Source organism: Vigna umbellata, chromosome 4, assembly GCF_029865625.1.
Source record: "Vigna umbellata cultivar VRB3 chromosome 4, Vumbellata_1.0, whole genome shotgun sequence".
In the NCBI taxonomy this organism is placed as follows: domain Eukaryota; kingdom Viridiplantae; phylum Streptophyta; class Magnoliopsida; order Fabales; family Fabaceae; genus Vigna; species Vigna umbellata.
Genome location: NC_142168.1, coordinates 18,255,981 through 18,273,558, shown reverse-complemented (window position 1 = coordinate 18,273,558; position 17,578 = coordinate 18,255,981). Strand labels below are relative to the sequence as shown.

General features: G+C 34.7%; 1 long non-coding RNA gene across 2 annotated transcripts; it reads left to right on the top strand.

Moving 5' to 3' along the window:
* The first annotated feature begins 8,174 nt into the window (after positions 1-8,174).
* On the top strand, positions 8,175-11,333 carry LOC148199413 (uncharacterized). Of its 2 annotated transcripts, XR_015786236.1 has the most exons (5): positions 8,175-8,388; positions 8,482-8,588; positions 9,460-9,535; positions 10,686-10,910; positions 11,119-11,333. It is a non-coding gene; the product is annotated as an uncharacterized LOC148199413 (long non-coding RNA). The 2 variants fall into 2 exon arrangements; XR_015786235.1 differs by having other exon boundaries at positions 8,175-8,588.
* Positions 11,334-17,578: the final 6,245 nt, after the last annotated feature.

Sequence of the window (17,578 nt, the reverse complement as noted above, 5' to 3'; positions counted from 1 at the left end):
ATATGTGAACAAGAGGGAAATATATACATATAAGATTGTCAACTTTGACCTTGGCTAACTATTTTAATCATAACTTTTTCCACCTCCAGATTATGTGATTCATTTTTTATTAAAAAATAGACTCAAAAAGCTTTTCAATGATTACTAATTTGTAATTTTTGGACATCTGAGTAGGTACAGTTAATTCCTTAAAGTTAACGTTTTACATATTTCTGCCACCTCTGATCTTTGCTAGTTGTTTTGCTTTTAACTTTTCTTGCAGACCTCTAAATGATATGATTATTTTTTTATTAGAAAATATACTCAAATATCTTTCCAATGATTACCAATTTGTAATTTTTGGACATCTAAATAGGTACAGTTAATTCCTTAAACTTAACATTTTATATATTTCTACCACCTCTAACTTTTGCTGGTTGTTTTGCTTTTAAATTTCTCCACCGAACTCCAAATGAGTTGATTCTTTTTTTATTAGAAAATAGACTCAAATCTTTCTAATGATTAGGTACAGTTAATTCTTTAAAGTTAATGTTTTATATATTCCTACCACCTCTGAGCTTTGCTGATTGTTTCACTTTTAATTTTCTCTTACCGAACTCTGAATGAATTTATTCTTGTTTTGTTGGAATCTAGACTCAAAGAGCTTTTAAATGACTACTAACCCATAATATTTAGACCATCATACTAGGTGCAATTAATTTTGCAAAAACAACATTTTTCTAAGCTTCCTAAATGGTCATAGACTTCACCTACCTTGGTTCGAAAACATATATGGACTATTTCATCCACAATTGAGTGGGGAAAACTGTGTTTTGATATACTTGAGACCATCAATGATAACTAACACGTATAAGATTGTCAACTTTGACCTTTGCTGACTATTTTAATCATAACTTTTTCCACCTCCAGGTTATGTGATTCATTTTTTATTAAAAAATAGACTCAAAAAGCTTTTCAATGATTACTAATTTGTAATTTTTGGACATCTGAGTAGGTACAGTTAATTCCTTAAAGTTAACGTTTTACATATTTCTGCCACCTCTGATCTTTGCTAGTTGTTTTGCTTTTAACTTTTCTTGCAGACCTCTAAATGATATGATTATTTTTTTATTAGAAAATATACTCAAATATCTTTCCAATGATTACCAATTTGTAATTTTTGGACATCTAAATAGGTACAGTTAATTCCTTAAACTTAACATTTTATATATTTCTACCACCTCTAACTTTTGCTGGTTGTTTTGCTTTTAAATTTCTCCACCGAACTCCAAATGAGTTGATTCTTTTTTTATTAGAAAATAGACTCAAATCTTTCTAATGATTAGGTACAGTTAATTCTTTAAAGTTAATGTTTTATATATTCCTACCACCTCTGAGCTTTGCTGATTGTTTCACTTTTAATTTTCTCTTACCGAACTCTGAATGAATTTATTCTTGTTTTGTTGGAATCTAGACTCAAAGAGCTTTTAAATGACTACTAACCCATAATATTTAGACCATCATACTAGGTGCAATTAATTTTGCAAAAACAACATTTTTCTAAGCTTCCTAAATGGTCATAGACTTCACCTACCTTGGTTCGAAAACATATATGGACTATTTCATCCACAATTGAGTGGGGAAAACTGTGTTTTGATATACTTGAGACCATCAATGATAACTAACACGTATAAGATTGTCAACTTTGACCTTTGCTGACTATTTTAATCATAACTTTTCCCGCGGACCTCCAAATGATGTGATTCTTTTTTATTAGAAAATAGAATAAAAACGTTTTCCAATGATTAATAATTTGTAAATTTTGGAAATTTGAGTAGGTACAGTTAATTCCTTAAAGTTAAAGTTTTATATATTCCTGTCAACTCTTACCTTTGCTGGTTGTTTTGCTGATAACTTTCTCTAATGTACTCCAAATTAATTAATTCTTGTTTTGTTGGAATCTAGACTTAAAGATCTTTCAAATGACTATTAACTCATAATTTTTAGACCAATGTACTATATGCAGTTAATTTATAAAAAAACGTTTTTCTAAGCTTCCTAAATGAGTTTACTTTCAAGTTATTGTTTCATGTTTCTTTTTTTATTCTATTTTATTCTATTTTATTTTATTTCTTTATAAATTTGTAACCATCAACCATGATCAACACGAGTCATCCATTGAAAAAACTGGAGAAAGACAACCTTAAGCATAGAAAAATCACCACGAGGAGTCACGTTCTCCCAACTGGGAGCGACTTGCAAGTTTTTGTACAAATATCCATTAAGCCACTAGTAATCGATTACATGCACCATCTAATTGATTACGGGCACCATGTAATCGATTGCTAAGCCATGTATTGGCTTAAAGTGTTGAGGGACTTGAACTACCTTGCTAAAACACCCACATGGGGTCTTTGCTTCACAATGAGTTGGGCAAAGAAGAGTTTTGATGCACTTGCAACCATCAACCATGACCAACAAGAGTCATCCATTGAAAAAAATGGACAAAGACAACCTTAAGCACAAAAAAATCACCATGGGAGTCAGATTCTCCCAGCTAGGGTACCTATTAAGCCACTAGTAGTCGATTACACACTACAAAAATAATTAATTATAACAGAGGTTTATTTCATACGGTTTTAATAACCTCAGGTAATTTTGGCGACTTTTTTCAAAACCGCATATATTTTTTTGCAGTTTTATAATAAAACGTAGTAAACATTTTATTTTTCTTACAATATCTGAACTTCCCTCTGTTTCTTAATTATCTCCTTGTACACCAGTTGCCCAGTTGTTATCTTGCTCTCCACTTCGTGTTCACCGTTCATGATTTTCTTCTTCACTCCTTATGTCGTCGTTGGCCCTTCACTAGTAAGCTCTCTTCCTTTGCAATCTCTAAAGGTTTTCCCTCTCGTATGAATTTTTTTTTTCATGCCCTTGTTCTCTTTCGAAAACCCTAAAATTTGAAGAGGCTAAAGCTTTGGAAGCAATGCAGCAAGAAACCCGCAACAACATTCGTAACGGAGCTGGTGGAACACTTGAACACTCTGGACATTGAACTTCCTAGTCCCGAGCTAGGGGAACTATTAGTCTCACAGATATGCTTCGACAACAACCACCCTTGATGTGGAAGTTCACGCACCAAGCTCTCTTCTCGCTTCCAACGCCATACCTCACCGCCATTCTCACCCTCACTCTTTCGCTCTCTTTCTTCCTCTCCTATTGCAATACACGTTCTCCTTTCACCCTACACCATCTCTCTCCTGCAACATCAAGTAATAAACCCTAATTTCACTCTCGCTATCTTTACTCAATCTATTGGTTTCACTTAATTGCTTAATCGTGTTTCTGTTTTGCAGGGTTGTGAGTTATGTGGACTCCAAGCTTTAGATTTTAGAAACCTATAAGGTGCGCGATTTGGAGATAGCGCAGGTGTTCGTGCTATTCTTTTACGTGATTGTGATTTCGCTACTCGATTGTATGTTGTTTGATTGGGGATTTCAAGTGACGTTTAGTGAGAAATTGAGTGATCCGTTTAGGTCCTTTGCAAATTTTCTGGCCTCCTATGCCCTCCTACATTAGTTATTGATGTAGCCAATCAAGCAACTAGAAAAGCTACAAGCTTCATTTATAATTCTATGAATGGAAAGGGTGAATCTAGCATTGGAATTCGTGGTAATGCCAATACAAAAGCAGGTTAACTTTTTGGAACTAGGTCTTTTATTTCCTTGATTCCATCTTGCAATATATGTATTTGTTTCGGCAGGATTTAGAACCCTAATCCGAGACATTCAAAGTTGTCTGTTCCGATGTCCAGTTGTGCTGTCTTCCCTCTTCTCCTTGTCCAAGCCGCGAGGGAGGGTGCCTGCAAAAGACACTCCGACGCTCAAGTTAGTGACTTTGCGTAATAATCTTGTAATCAAGATTTAGTTATCAGAACCCTAAGCTTTCAGTTCAAGTTCAGTTAAGTTACCTGTCTTTGCCAGAAATATATTTATAAATTATAATGAGCTTACCGTTGGGTCTAACTCATTAACCACCAATGAATGACTATTAATTGTCAATTAATTGTCAATAAATGATAATTATCCTCATTAACTCCCCGATAGTTATTACTATTAATTACCTTAACGGCTGATCTAACCGATCAATTCACTATTCTGAGGAGTATCATCGGTCGAGCTGATTTTACCGATCGGTCGGCTATGAGCCCATAGTAACATAAGCCCCCCAAGCCCTAGCAAAATTTGATATTGCGTTGGGTTTGTAAAGTTATATCGATCGGTAGAGGATTTTACCTGAGTTTCGATTCTTGCTAGCATGCGTTCTTTATCGTCCGAGCGGGTTTTGCGCTAAGAGTTCCCAGACCAAGGCGAGAGTTCACGAAAGAGCTTGCTTGAGCTTGCTTTGCTGCTTGATTTAGGTCTTAGGAGCTCTGGTGAGAGCTTACGAAGAGACTGCCTCACCCGCTCGGTTTAGGTCTTAGAAGCTCTCGAGGAGCGTGCTCTAAGACCAAGGTGAGAGCTCACGAAGAGACTGCCTCACCCGCTCGGTTTAGGTCTTAGAAGCTCTCGGGGAGCGTGCTCTAAGACCAAGGTGAGAGGTCACGAAGAGACTGCCTCACCCGCTCGGTTTAGGTCTTAGAAGCTCTCGAGGAGCGTGCTCTAAGACCAAGGTGAGAGCTCACGAAGAGACTGCCTCACCCGCTCGGTTTAGGTCTTAGAAGCTCTCGAGGAGCGTGCTCTAAGACCAAGGTGAGAGCTCACGAAGAGACTGCCTCACCCGCTCGGTGTGAGAGCTCACGAAGAGACTGCCTCACCCGCTCGGTTGCTCAAGGTGTGCCAAGTAGTTTGTATACAGAGTCCTGTTATCTGCACCGAAGAAAAAACAACATACAAATTTCGAACGATTAGAAAACTGTAGCTGAATTTAGTTTGAGTTGAGACCGGTCGTGACCGCTCGGTCAACAGTATTGAGGCCGGACGTGACCGGTCGGTCAAAAATAACGAGGCCGGACGTGACCGCTTGGTCAAAGATGTCGAGGAGAGATGAACGAGCAAGTGAAACCGTTCGGTCTTGATGTAAACGTGACCGCTCGGTCAAAAATGTCGAGGCGAGACGAACGAGCAAGTTAAACCGTTCGGCCTTGATGTAAATGCGATCGCTCGGTCAAAGATGACGAGGCCGGACGTGACCGCTCGGGCAAAATGTACCTGCTTTAGAATTTTATGACCTGCATAAAAGAATAAGAGAAGATGTTGAGGACAACCACATGAATTACCACCGCTTGGGAGACGCTAGCTGAAGTAAGCTCTCGTTTGATCAAGTGGCTTGCAGGTCTTGGCCTCTACACGTTCGGTCTTCATTTGAAGGTTTGAAGACCAAAATGGGAAACTTCATTAAGATGTGTCACGGGTGAATTGTAGGTACGTTCAACAATTTTAATGAAATCCAACGTCAGCCGCCTGTGATTGGAATTGAATGAGAACCGCTTCGTTCGTCTTTTCGTGTGTCAACGCGTCCGAGTCTCCGAGCTTCGACTTAGTCAATGTCCCGATCGGTAAAATGTTGAGGTCGGGCGCATGAGCAAATAAGCCCGTTCGGTAAAAATGTTGAGGCCGCTCGGTCAAAAATGTTGAGGCGAGACGCACGAGCAAGACCGTTCGGCCAAAATGTTGAGATCGGATGTGACCGCTCGGTCAAGATGTTGCTGCTGGACGTGACCGCTCGGTGCCGATAAACGAGTCTGATTCTGGTTACCGAGCGGTAACTTCTTCACTCATGTCAAGGAAACCTCACGTCGACAGGCATACGATCCTATCATCTATACTGGGTCCTATCATCTGCAATGAAGTAAAAATAACACTTCGAATTTGAATGATCAGAAAATATGGGGCCAATCAAATTAATACTAAAATAGTTGATAGGAAGCTGGATGGTCGGGCAAGCGAGATCGGTTGACCGTTCGAGTGGCGGTTAATCGGGCCAGTGATTGTGGTTGAATTATGGCCCCGATGTGGAAGCGTGTCGTCATACATTTTTATTACTCCAGCAGAATGGTTCTTTTTACTTAAAAAAGAGTAGTTAAAGCACAAATATACATTAAAGGAGAATAAAAATAAAAATTAAAAAACTTCAAACTTTTCCATCATTGTCATCACCCTTGGAGTTCCGGTCGTTGACGAGAAAGGTCTGGAGGAGGCCTAAGGCACGACCACCGCCGAGGAGCTTGGAGTTGAGGACGTCCCGATGGTGGCCGGTGAGGACTGCAGTGACGACTTGTGCCGCTGTTCTTGGCCGACCAAAAAAGGGGGGTGACGCTGCTGGGTTTCCTATGAATGAAGTTATGATCTCTAAATTCCAAATGAATCGAAATCGAGGACGGAACGAAGCAATAATAGCCAACATATTAAAAACGAAGCTATATAAAAAAAAAGAAAAATTTGAAGTCTTGATATTAGTTCATATTTTATTGCTCCTTATGTTTTCGTTCTGACGAAAAGGAAAAGTCAAGATTGCTGCCACTTAATTCTCGTGAAGACCTATTGCCACCAACAGCAATCTGAAAAACGTCTGTAGAGAAAAATCTTTGCCAAGATCTTGATCCTGTTCAACAATAAATCCAAGAAAATATTGGATGCTCCTTTGTTCCTGAACAACATCACTTAATCGGATAAAATAATTAAGTTATTCAATAAAAAACAAATTTAAGATAAATATAAAATATAACTATAAAAATATATGAATCTTTGATCAACGCCGAATGCACTGGTGTTGATGCTGGAGTTATTTTGATGTTGTCGGTGAATCCTTTCGTAGGTGATGCATCAATCACAGAGGAGGATGGTGTATGATCTAACACTCTCTTGGTGGATGGTAATATCTCGTGTTGCAAACAGTATTTGAAAGACTCTTTTCCAACCTTTTTCTAGTGAACGACCTGCAAACTAAGCTGTTTGCAATAATAAAAATCTGATATGAATTGTTATTGAACTGAAGCAGGGAGCCCTGCTCATTGTCCTTTGTCCCTTGCACCGATCGTTATATATTATATTATATAACTATTATATGACATAAATGCTTCGGTTAGAATATATTTTGATTTGCACCAATATTAGTTACATATTATATTATATTATATATATATAATATATAATATATAATAAATAAAAGCCTAAAGAGAAAATTTACATTCTTTTAGTTACTCTCAAATAAAAATTGTAACACTATATAATGTTTCTTGTAACAGTATATAATATTTATTATGTGATGTACTGAGTCGGTATATATCTATATATATATATATATATATCTATATATATATATATATATATCTATATATATATATATATATATATATATATATATATATATATTTAACATCTATATAAAATAATTGTTGCAACTGTCAAATGGGATATTTAAATTTTTCAGTATCTGTTGTAGAATTAATACTATTAGGAATACAAATTTTATTTATTTTATTTTTATATGAAATATTCACATTTCAAAAATACTTATCTCTCTTGAAATTCCACGCCGAGATGATAATCTATGTTGTATAGCTTCCGCTTTGCTTTGAAGTAGGGATGCCGAGACCGAGCGCTTATCTTGGTTCCTTGTAATTTTTCAGCGGGATGCCGCTCGGCCCCACGGTGGGCGCCAAAATGTTTCGGCAGGATTTAGAACCCTAATCCGAGACATTCAAAGTTGTCTGTTCCGATGTCCAGTTGTGCTGTCTTCCCTCTTCTCCTTGTCCAAGCCGCGGGGGAGGGTGCCTGCAAAAGACACTCCGACGCTCAAGTCAGTGACTTTGCGTAATAATCTTGTAATCAAGATTTAGTTATCAGAACTCTAAGCTTTCAGTTCAAGTTCAGTTAAGTTACCTGTCTTTGCCAGAAATATATTTATAAATTATAATGAGCTTACCGTTGGGTCTAACTCATTAACCACCAATGAATGACTATTAATTGTCAATTAATTGTCAATAAATGATAATTATCCTCATTAACTCCCCGATAGTTATTACTATTAATTACCTTAACGGCTGATCTAACCGATCAATTCACTATTCTGAGGAGTATCATCGGTCGAGCTGATTTTACCGATAGGTCGGCTATGAGCCCATAGTAACAGTATTCAACATTCTTCATGTGTATTTTTCTGCTGATATCTATGATACCTGTGAATTATCTTTTAGGTGGGAAATTGAGGCATCTCATAGTGGAGGCTTGCATAACTAGGAATTTAATAATGGATACGTCAGTATACTTTTGTCCTGGTTATGTCTCTATATCTGTTTTGTCTTTGTCAGATTCATCACCTCCAGAAAAATCTCCATGGTCAATGTTTATGGAAGGAACACCATTAAACAATACTTTGTTCTCTAACGATGACCCCTGCCTCAAGGTTTATTTCTTGCGTCAAATTTGATCTAATTTTGGTGTTATCTTAACTGCTAAAGATTGACCTTCATAATCTTATTCTGTCCGAGCCTGGTAGAGATAGAGAAGTTATACTATATTGCATTAAATGGATCAGATGTGGAAAGGCCGACAGCTACAAAGATTCTATGTGGTGCATCCCTTGGTCATGGATGGTAGATTCAGGTGAAAAATCCTATTCCTACTAGCGATATTATAAATTGGTAGTCCTCCTGCAACAATAAAAAGTGCAAGTACAAGTGTTAAACGTGTAAAAAAAATGAAGAATAACATATAATATAGTAATTAATAATAATTTTTTTTTAATAAACTAGATAATACACTAGTTTTGTTCCTTCAATTTTTAATGTAATGTATTTGTTGTGTTGGGATATTATAGTTTACTAGTTTTCTTTATTGAAATTAAAAATTTTAAATATTATATTATTTATTAATATTTAAATATGCTTTTATTAAGTAAACTCAAAGGAGTTTATGGAGCCTGCATAAGTTTATGTATACTTTCAATTTTGACACCCATATCTTATTGCATGCTTGGTTTATTGAAATTTTGTAGACCCCATCCTGATATGACATTGACTAGCTGGGGACATTAATTGAAAATTTCAATTTATTCATTAGTTTAACTCATTAATGCCCTTTTCAGATATTAGTTTTATCCTTTGGTTGTACTAGCCTATGGTTATTGTATGGTATTGCATTCTTAAATGTTGTATCCCTCATTATTTATTGTTTCTGATATCAAGCATTGTCTCCTTGGCAATAATATGGTTTGGTTACAGAGTAAGTAAGTTAATGTTGTAATTCTTATTTTTCTCATGGTAATTACACAGTGATTAAGATTCTTTATTTTAAGTTATGTGTATGAATTGTACAAAAGGCATACATGTTTTTTTTAAGTCTTGACACTGACACAAACTATGTGCACACCTTGTACATGCTGGCATGCTGCTTATAATTGTTTATAAGTTTTGCTAGAATTTTATTACCACTCTGACCTTTAGTGACATGCTCAAACATTGATTCAATGGTGCAGGTTACAAATTATTTTGCTACTAGTAGCAGATATGGTACTCTTGAGGATTTCAAGCGATTAGTTGATGAGGTCCATGGTAAGCATTTTTATGTAGTACTGATTTTATTTTTATTGCTTGAACTAACCATGTTGATAGCTACAGTTCTTAAGGTATTGGATTAGTTGGGTTGCCCATATGGTTAAATTCAAATAGACTGACTAGAAGGCATGAATTAAAACTAAACTGAACTTTTGGAGTAACCAGTTAAAGAGACTTTACTCTAAATGGGTTTGCAAAAGCATATGTAATTCATATCATTAAATCTATGTTTTTGGCCCCATCTAGTTCTGAGAAGGCTTAGTTCTCAGATTAAAAAGGTTTATAAAAAAGGTTAACCTATTAAAAAGATGAACATTTGTCATGATTCAAAAAGATGAACATTTTTCTCTTTCTTTTTCTCTGGGATGAAGCTTGGGGTACTAAAAACATGCTTTGTTAATTATTTAATGCATCTTCTTAAGGTGTACATGATGATTTGCATTTATTCATTGATCTCCTTTTGTTTCTTCATTGATATGCATTTGTTCCTCTAGTTTCCTGTTTGTGTAAGTTTTGTTGTGAAACTATTGAGAGCTTACTTGATTATTACTACAGTCTGGGATAGAGTATTACAAGTTGTTTCAGCTATGTTTCAGAAACTAGGTGCGTATTTGAATTATATGATTTTGGGGAGCTAAAGGAAAAATCTATCTTATTTCATGCAAAATCTTGAAGCTTATTATTAAAATCTGATAGGTGATTTTCTTGTTTTTCTATTTTATTTCTAACTTTAAAGTGTTTATGATTTATAATACGAAACAAATTATGACAAATAATTTAATACCTTTTCTATTTTTAACTTAATTATGAAAAATGTGATTTATTCGACATCTTATTTATTGAAATAGACTATCTTATAATATGTTGTCACATAACATATCCAAGCAATTCTTTTTTATAACGGATTGTGACAATAACTGATTATAAATAATCTTTTTCATAGTTAATCCAAATACGTTATATATTTGATTTATTAACTGTTAATTTTTTTTGTTAGTCATTGGTGAAGCTAATCCAAGTACGTTATATATTTAATATATTAACTACTAATTTTTTTTGTTAGCCATTGGTGACATGCGTTATCTTTTGCAGTTTCATTGAATTGTGTAAAACTTCATTTGGTCTCATTTCATGATTTCTTTATTAGCTTTTTACTTAAGGTCTCTTTGTATTATTATCGGATAAAGAAAAGCTTGGTATGGATGGCTTGATGCTAACATATGAGTTTATGTTCAATACCGGAAACCAATCGCCTTATTTTATGAGAGGGATACTAAAGAACATCCAATGTGTTTAGCTGGAGGAACTTCATGCGGATATTGTAGACTTGAAGGAAATATACAGAGAACAAGTGAACTTGCTTGTTAATAAGGTATTCTAAGCTGGACCTTTTACTCCTTGATGACCTAGTTTTTTTTTCTCTTACTTTCCATAAAATGCTTAACCTTTTGTTTTCATCGATATACTTGGATTTAGTTTCTATTATATCATATTTTAACATTTTTCAACATCAATAGTTCTTAAATTCGTCTAATAATTATTTTAAAATATTATTAACTAATTATTGTTTTATATTGTAGGTATTTGAAAAAGGAAGCATATCAAATGATGGATAAAATGAAGAAGTACCAAATGATGGATAAAATGAAGAAGTACCAAATGATGAAAATAATGAAGAAGTACATAACTATAATTATTATTCATAACATGTTAATTTTAATTTTTAAGAAACATTAATTGTATTTCTAATGTTTACAATTTATATAATAATATTTTGGTTTATATTTAATGTTTACATTTAATTTTGGTTTCATATTATTTAATTTTGGTTTCATATTATTTAATTTTGGTTTATTAATGATAATCAAGTCATTTGAATAATAAAAAAAATTAAATTATTTACATTTCCAGCAGTTTTGGAAAACCCTAAAAAATACCGGCGATTTTCATAAGCCCCACAAATTACCGGCGGTTTTCCTTAACCTCGGTTATTTCCGGCGATTTTAGTAAAACCCCCACTACTACCGGCGGTTTTTCAAAACCCCCGTTAATTGCGGCGGTTTTTTAAAAAATTGCCGGTAATTACTTAGCGACACAGGTTTTTCCAACGGTTTTTCTAACCGCGGGTAACATATTTTTCGGGGTTAAAACCGCCGGAAACGGAAAAAATAACCCCGGTAAAAATCTATTTTTTTGTAGTGACAGGCACCATGTAATCAATTACTAGAGCATGTCTTGGCTTGAAATTTTGAGGGACTTGAACTACCTTGTTGAAATACTCACATGATCGAAATGGAGAGTTTGAACTACCTTGTTGAAACACTCACATGATCGAAATGGAGAGGATGGAGAGGAATGAAATCTGAGTTGAAAATGGAGGGTGCACAAAAGGGTAATTTCGAAATCCTCAAAAAGGTAAATATGCATCCTTTTTCACCATAGCAACAGTCAAAGAAAAAAGTTTCGCACAGTCCAATAAGAGACTGACACGTGCCCACTGTTGTCAAATTTTAAATGTTAACATATTGCGATTGTTGAAATTGTTGATAGAGGGAGCACTAGTTTAGCTGAACCGAAAATCTTAGTAATATCTGAGTTTTTGATGATGACAACACATAATTAATAACACATGTATTTTGTGTTACATGTTCTATACTTACTTGATTTGGCAAAACACTAGTTTGAAATCGATTACATTATAGGGTGAATCGATTAAAACTTGTGTATTTGCACAAACTTTTTCAAGTGTGCTGTGAGAGTTTTTCAAAGGGAAAAGTTTTCAAAACTTTGCATAACACTGTTGCATAATCGATTGCATGCGATATGTATTCGATTAAGTTTGTTGTTGTTTTGAAATTTGTTAATGCTTGATATAACTGTCACAACGACTATATTTTTAAATATGTTGACCAAGCATTAAATGTTATTCGACTGCATTAATTGTCAATTCAATTAAGTGCTTTGACTGCTACTATCTGTTATAACTGAATTGGTGTATTTGAATGCATTAGTAGTAAAGTCGATTATATTGCGTCAGATACGAGTTTATCTATAAATTGACGTGAATTTGATTTCTGTAAAGACTTTTGTGATTCTAACAATTTCATATTCTTTTGCAGAAAAGTGCAAAGTTTACAGAAAGAGAAAGAGCTCCAAGAAACTAGTTTGACCGTGGTGATCAACTAGGCGGGATTTCTTGAAGAGCAAGATTGCTGAGTTTTCAAAGTCTGATCTATTTGCACATTCGGGTGTTTACTGCAAGATCAGGTTCTACAATCTGCTAAAGATTGGGTTGAGTTCCCTGTTGTGATTACTGGAAGAAGGACATGTTGCGTTCTTGACTTTGAGGGTGCCTCAAAGGGGTTGGACTGCAGGAAAGGGGATTCCTTCTACTAGTCTGTTTGTATACTGCCTATATTTTGATTAGAGGGTTAGAGAGGTGTTATATATTTTTGACGTGAGGTCTCTATAAAAACCTTGTTGTAAAAACCTTGATCATTATAGTGCATTGGCTTCCTCTAGTTGGAAGGACACTGGATGTAGGCTTGGCCGAACCAGTATAAAAACTCAGCGTTTGATCTTTCCATCCCTACTTTATTACATTTAATCGATTTTACTTGTTACACATTCGATTACATTTCCGCTGCATTGAAAATCTTTTAATTTGTGTTTCAAGAAAAGTATAAAGGCATCTTTTTTGGTGAAAAAGATTTTGAAAGTTTTAAATTTTATACTTCACCAATTCACCCCCCCCCCCCCTCTTGGTGTGAGAATTTGAGCCATTCTATTTTAACAGCGATCCTTCTAGTAACAACATAACCACCCCAATGTTCCTCTCCTCTAACACCCATTCATCAACAACACTCTCACCACTTTACTCCTTCATTTGAGACAACTCTAGAGTTTCTCTTGTTCATCAAACTAATACCCTAACACCAAGATATACCTATATTCTTCCAAGCAATACTTCACCTTCCTCTTTCAACCTTTCCTTCTCTAATATTTCAACCCATCTTCTTAGCTTTCCAATATCATGCAACATCCTACTTCTTCTTTTCTTTTCTTAACCCCCAATAACCCAACCTAGGGAACCTTCATCTTCTTCCTCAACCCCTCACGGATCCAACACCTTCCTGTATTCCCAATCTAAGCCAACCATTTTCTCGCTCAAACCCCAACAATTCTTCTTCACACTCATTATCATCTTCATTTATCTTTCACTCACACCCAATCTAACATCTACGAAAAACACTAAATCTTCTTTTCACTTGAACATAAAACATCTTTCGCACTCTCCCTTTTCGTAAAACAATAAAACAAAACTATACACCTGCACACACCACTTCAACTATATTCTCTTTCACACTTACTTCTTTCCTTCAGCCCTTATTCACGTAACACCCATGGAAAGAAGTGCCCACATGTAGAAACCGTCTCCAATATGTTTTAATAACAACACTCTCTCGCTTAATAAACTCTCACTTGAAATCCTCTCCACTCCATCCACTCATCTCTTTTGCAACCTTTTGAATACTCCAAACCCACTCCCATCTTCCAACCTAAATAATCTCCCTACGTAACCATGCCTACACGTAAGCATCTCTATTCACTTTCTCCATTATATTCCGCATTAGTAACACTCATATCCCTAATTCTCTATCATCACTAAGGCCATACCTATTCCTATAACTCCTACTATCTCTACCCTCATCTTCTTTACTCATGCCCAACCCTACACGAAGGGGCGCGAGCCAATTCAAGAACTTCTTCTAATAAAACAAAGAGGGACCCAAAAACAAACATTGCTAAGTAATAGTACGTGTATCATGCCTAAACGCTTAAGATCGTCTAACTCTTTAATGCATGTATGATATAGTACTCTTTTGTCTATTATGTTGTGCACTATTTTTCTGTGAATATTACCAACTTTATTCAAAAGCCTACTCAAAATCAAAAGAACGTTTAGAGACATGAAGATACTCAAGAAATGTTTTTTACATATCTCCTGCCTGTCTCATCCATACACATCATTGTTGCTCTACCAAGACGCATCATAGCTTTTGATTGTACCATAAAAGCTATACACCTAGAAGAAAGTCAATAGTCAGAGTAATGGATCTCTTTCAAAGAAATCTATATAAAGAGGACCGCTTGAAGAAAAAAAAGAGAACTTTTGCTATCAAGATTATTGCTTACGCTTATTGCTTCTCTCTTTTAAAGGCTTGCCTTTTAAAATTTTATTTTATAAGTTTTCAGAAGTTTTTTGTACTAATTCTATATCCTTTCTACGAGAGTAATCTTTTATCCTATAATCTTTCAAAAACACTTTGTTGTTTTTAGATTCAGAAGTGAATTCAAACACTTTTAAATTTAACTCAGTATAGTTAATTAGTCAGTTGGACTAGTTTTTATACCATGAGTGGTGAAACTCATCTAACCAATGGTTTAGTGGGTAAATCATTGTGTAATCTTTGTGATTAGTTGAACCCCTTAAAGGTGATTGTTAGAAATAATGAATCTTGTTTCTCAGCACCAAGAGGGGGGGGGGGGTGTTGAATTGGGGTTTTATAAAAACGTGAACTTTTTAAATCCTTTTCCCAACTTAGAATGATCTTGAAATCTTTCTTGCACAGTAAGCAAAATATGTATGCAATGAAAAAGTAAAGAGATAAAGAGAGAAGATCAAACACAATTTTTATCCTAGTTCAGCCTCAATGCCTACATCCAGCACTCACCTAATCAACCTTAGATTGGAGAGTATTTCACTATAATGATAAGAGTATTACAACCAAGCTTGTACAAAGCTCACTCAAATGTAAATACCTTTCCAACTCTCAATCAAATATAGAAACAGAATACACCTGCACATGTAGAAACACTTGTCCTTGTTGCAGAAACCCTTTGGGAATCCCCTCTCAAAGTCAAGAGTTCCTCATTTTTCTTCCTGACGCGCACTTTCAGGGAAACAACAAATCAAAGATTGTAGAATCTTCTTCCTGATCAAACCAGATACACCTTCAGTCATGCTAATGTGATCAGCCAATGTAGTCCAATAAAATGTGTCTTAAGAATGCCTCAAGATTCTTCAAATTCTTCGCGTTCTTGATTCTTGGAGCGTATGTGTAATCTGTAAACTCTTTTCAGATCAAAACAACCACATATGAAATTGTAAGAATGATCATTAGTCTCAGAATTACAAACAATGTGTCAATTTATAGTTATTGTCATATTAGACGCAAAGTAATCGAATCACGTTAGTAATGTAATCGGTTACATAAAATAGATGTAACAGTATTACAACTAACTCAACTCTTAATTGAATGGTCAATTAATGTAATCAATTTTCATTTAATGTTAGTCAAACATATTTAAATATATGACTGTTAAAGCATTTTGACTAAGCTGAAATCAGTTTTCAAAACACAACAAACTTAATTGAACAAAATATCTAATCGATTAAGCTTAACACTTAAAAGAATTTTGAAAACTTTTTCTTCTCAAAATGATATATGTAAACACACGAGTTTTAATCGATTTAACAACTAATGTAATCGATTCAAACTAGTTGTTTTGCCATAGTTCAAAACATAAGTTGTCTAATGACCTTAATTGATTACCACAACACTGTAATCGATTATGTCATGCATATATGCTTTTGTGCATGTGGTTTTCATTACATAGAAACATACAGTGTGCATACACATATATAATCACATCATAAACACAATAGTATGCATAACCACACAGTATGTCCAACATATGCCTTTATCATAGTATGTGCATATAACAAAATAAGCATGTACGTATTCACATATGTATAACACAACACAAAAACACTTTTCTGTTGTCACATGACAACATTCATGTGTTGTTGCTATTAATGTGTTGTCATAATAAAAAACAATATAACAGGGATTGGGTTCAGCAATCACATTGCTCCCCCTATCAACAATTATTTTAAGGGAGAATTGCACGTAACTTAGCTTCAGTGAACTAGTATAAAAATAAATCTTTACAACTTTTGTTTCCAAACAGTTTTCCATTGAACGTTCTTTATAAACTGATAACTTTTTGGCAAGTATACCAAATCGGTAGAAGTAATACAGTGAATAAGTAAGAGTATCGTTCTCCCAAGGGAATTTAAGTCACATTATTCAATTAAAATTATTTATCAAGATTAATTACTAATGATAACATTTTTTATTTGAATTTGGAAACTAGCATGAATTTAACAATGTAAAAAAAAAATTTATGTTTGATAAATACGATAAAAGATCACTGGAATTGGTCTTTGACTAACATGACAGTAAAATCCTAGACAACATACATTCTCTGTTCAAGCATTCACCTAAGAGTATCTTGATTTAATTCCTTAAAACAAGTTCTAAAATTATCTATTAAATTATTAATTCCTTAATTAATTCAACAGATAATTTTGCATTAAATTAGATGTTAAAAATGACCAAAAGCACAGAAGCTATTCCTAGTGTAGTTACTTTTAGTTTCTTTTCTTACGTTTCTGGTTCTAAAAATACGTCCCAGTACAAAAGAACTTTTAAAGAGAATTATACTTCCGTATAATCAAAAGCAAGTCAAGAAAAGAACAAGAGCAGAAACATATATTGCACAAGAAATTTACATTAATGTATCGTCATACAACCAATTCAAATGAACAGAAAGATTATCCTATCCTAGACATCATAAACGTACTCTTTACAACGATTTCTTGCAGAAAGTGAAGTCTTGATGTCTTGACAGGTCTCCTGAGTGTCTCCTGATTTCTGCAGTATTTTTCTCTCTTTGTTCGTGTGTCAGAAGATGGTTTCTGTCTTTTTGTCACGTCTTTTTAAGCCACTTAACTTCATTAATTCGCTCAGCGCACATGTATGTATGCGCTGCGCGAATTTTTCTTAACTGCTGCACGTCAACTGATGATATTCACACATCGCACAGGTACTGGTGCGCTATGCGAATTCCTCCCTTTTGGCAGTGCGAATTTTGGCTTTCGCTTTGTAAAAATTGGCTGAGAGAGTCCAAATA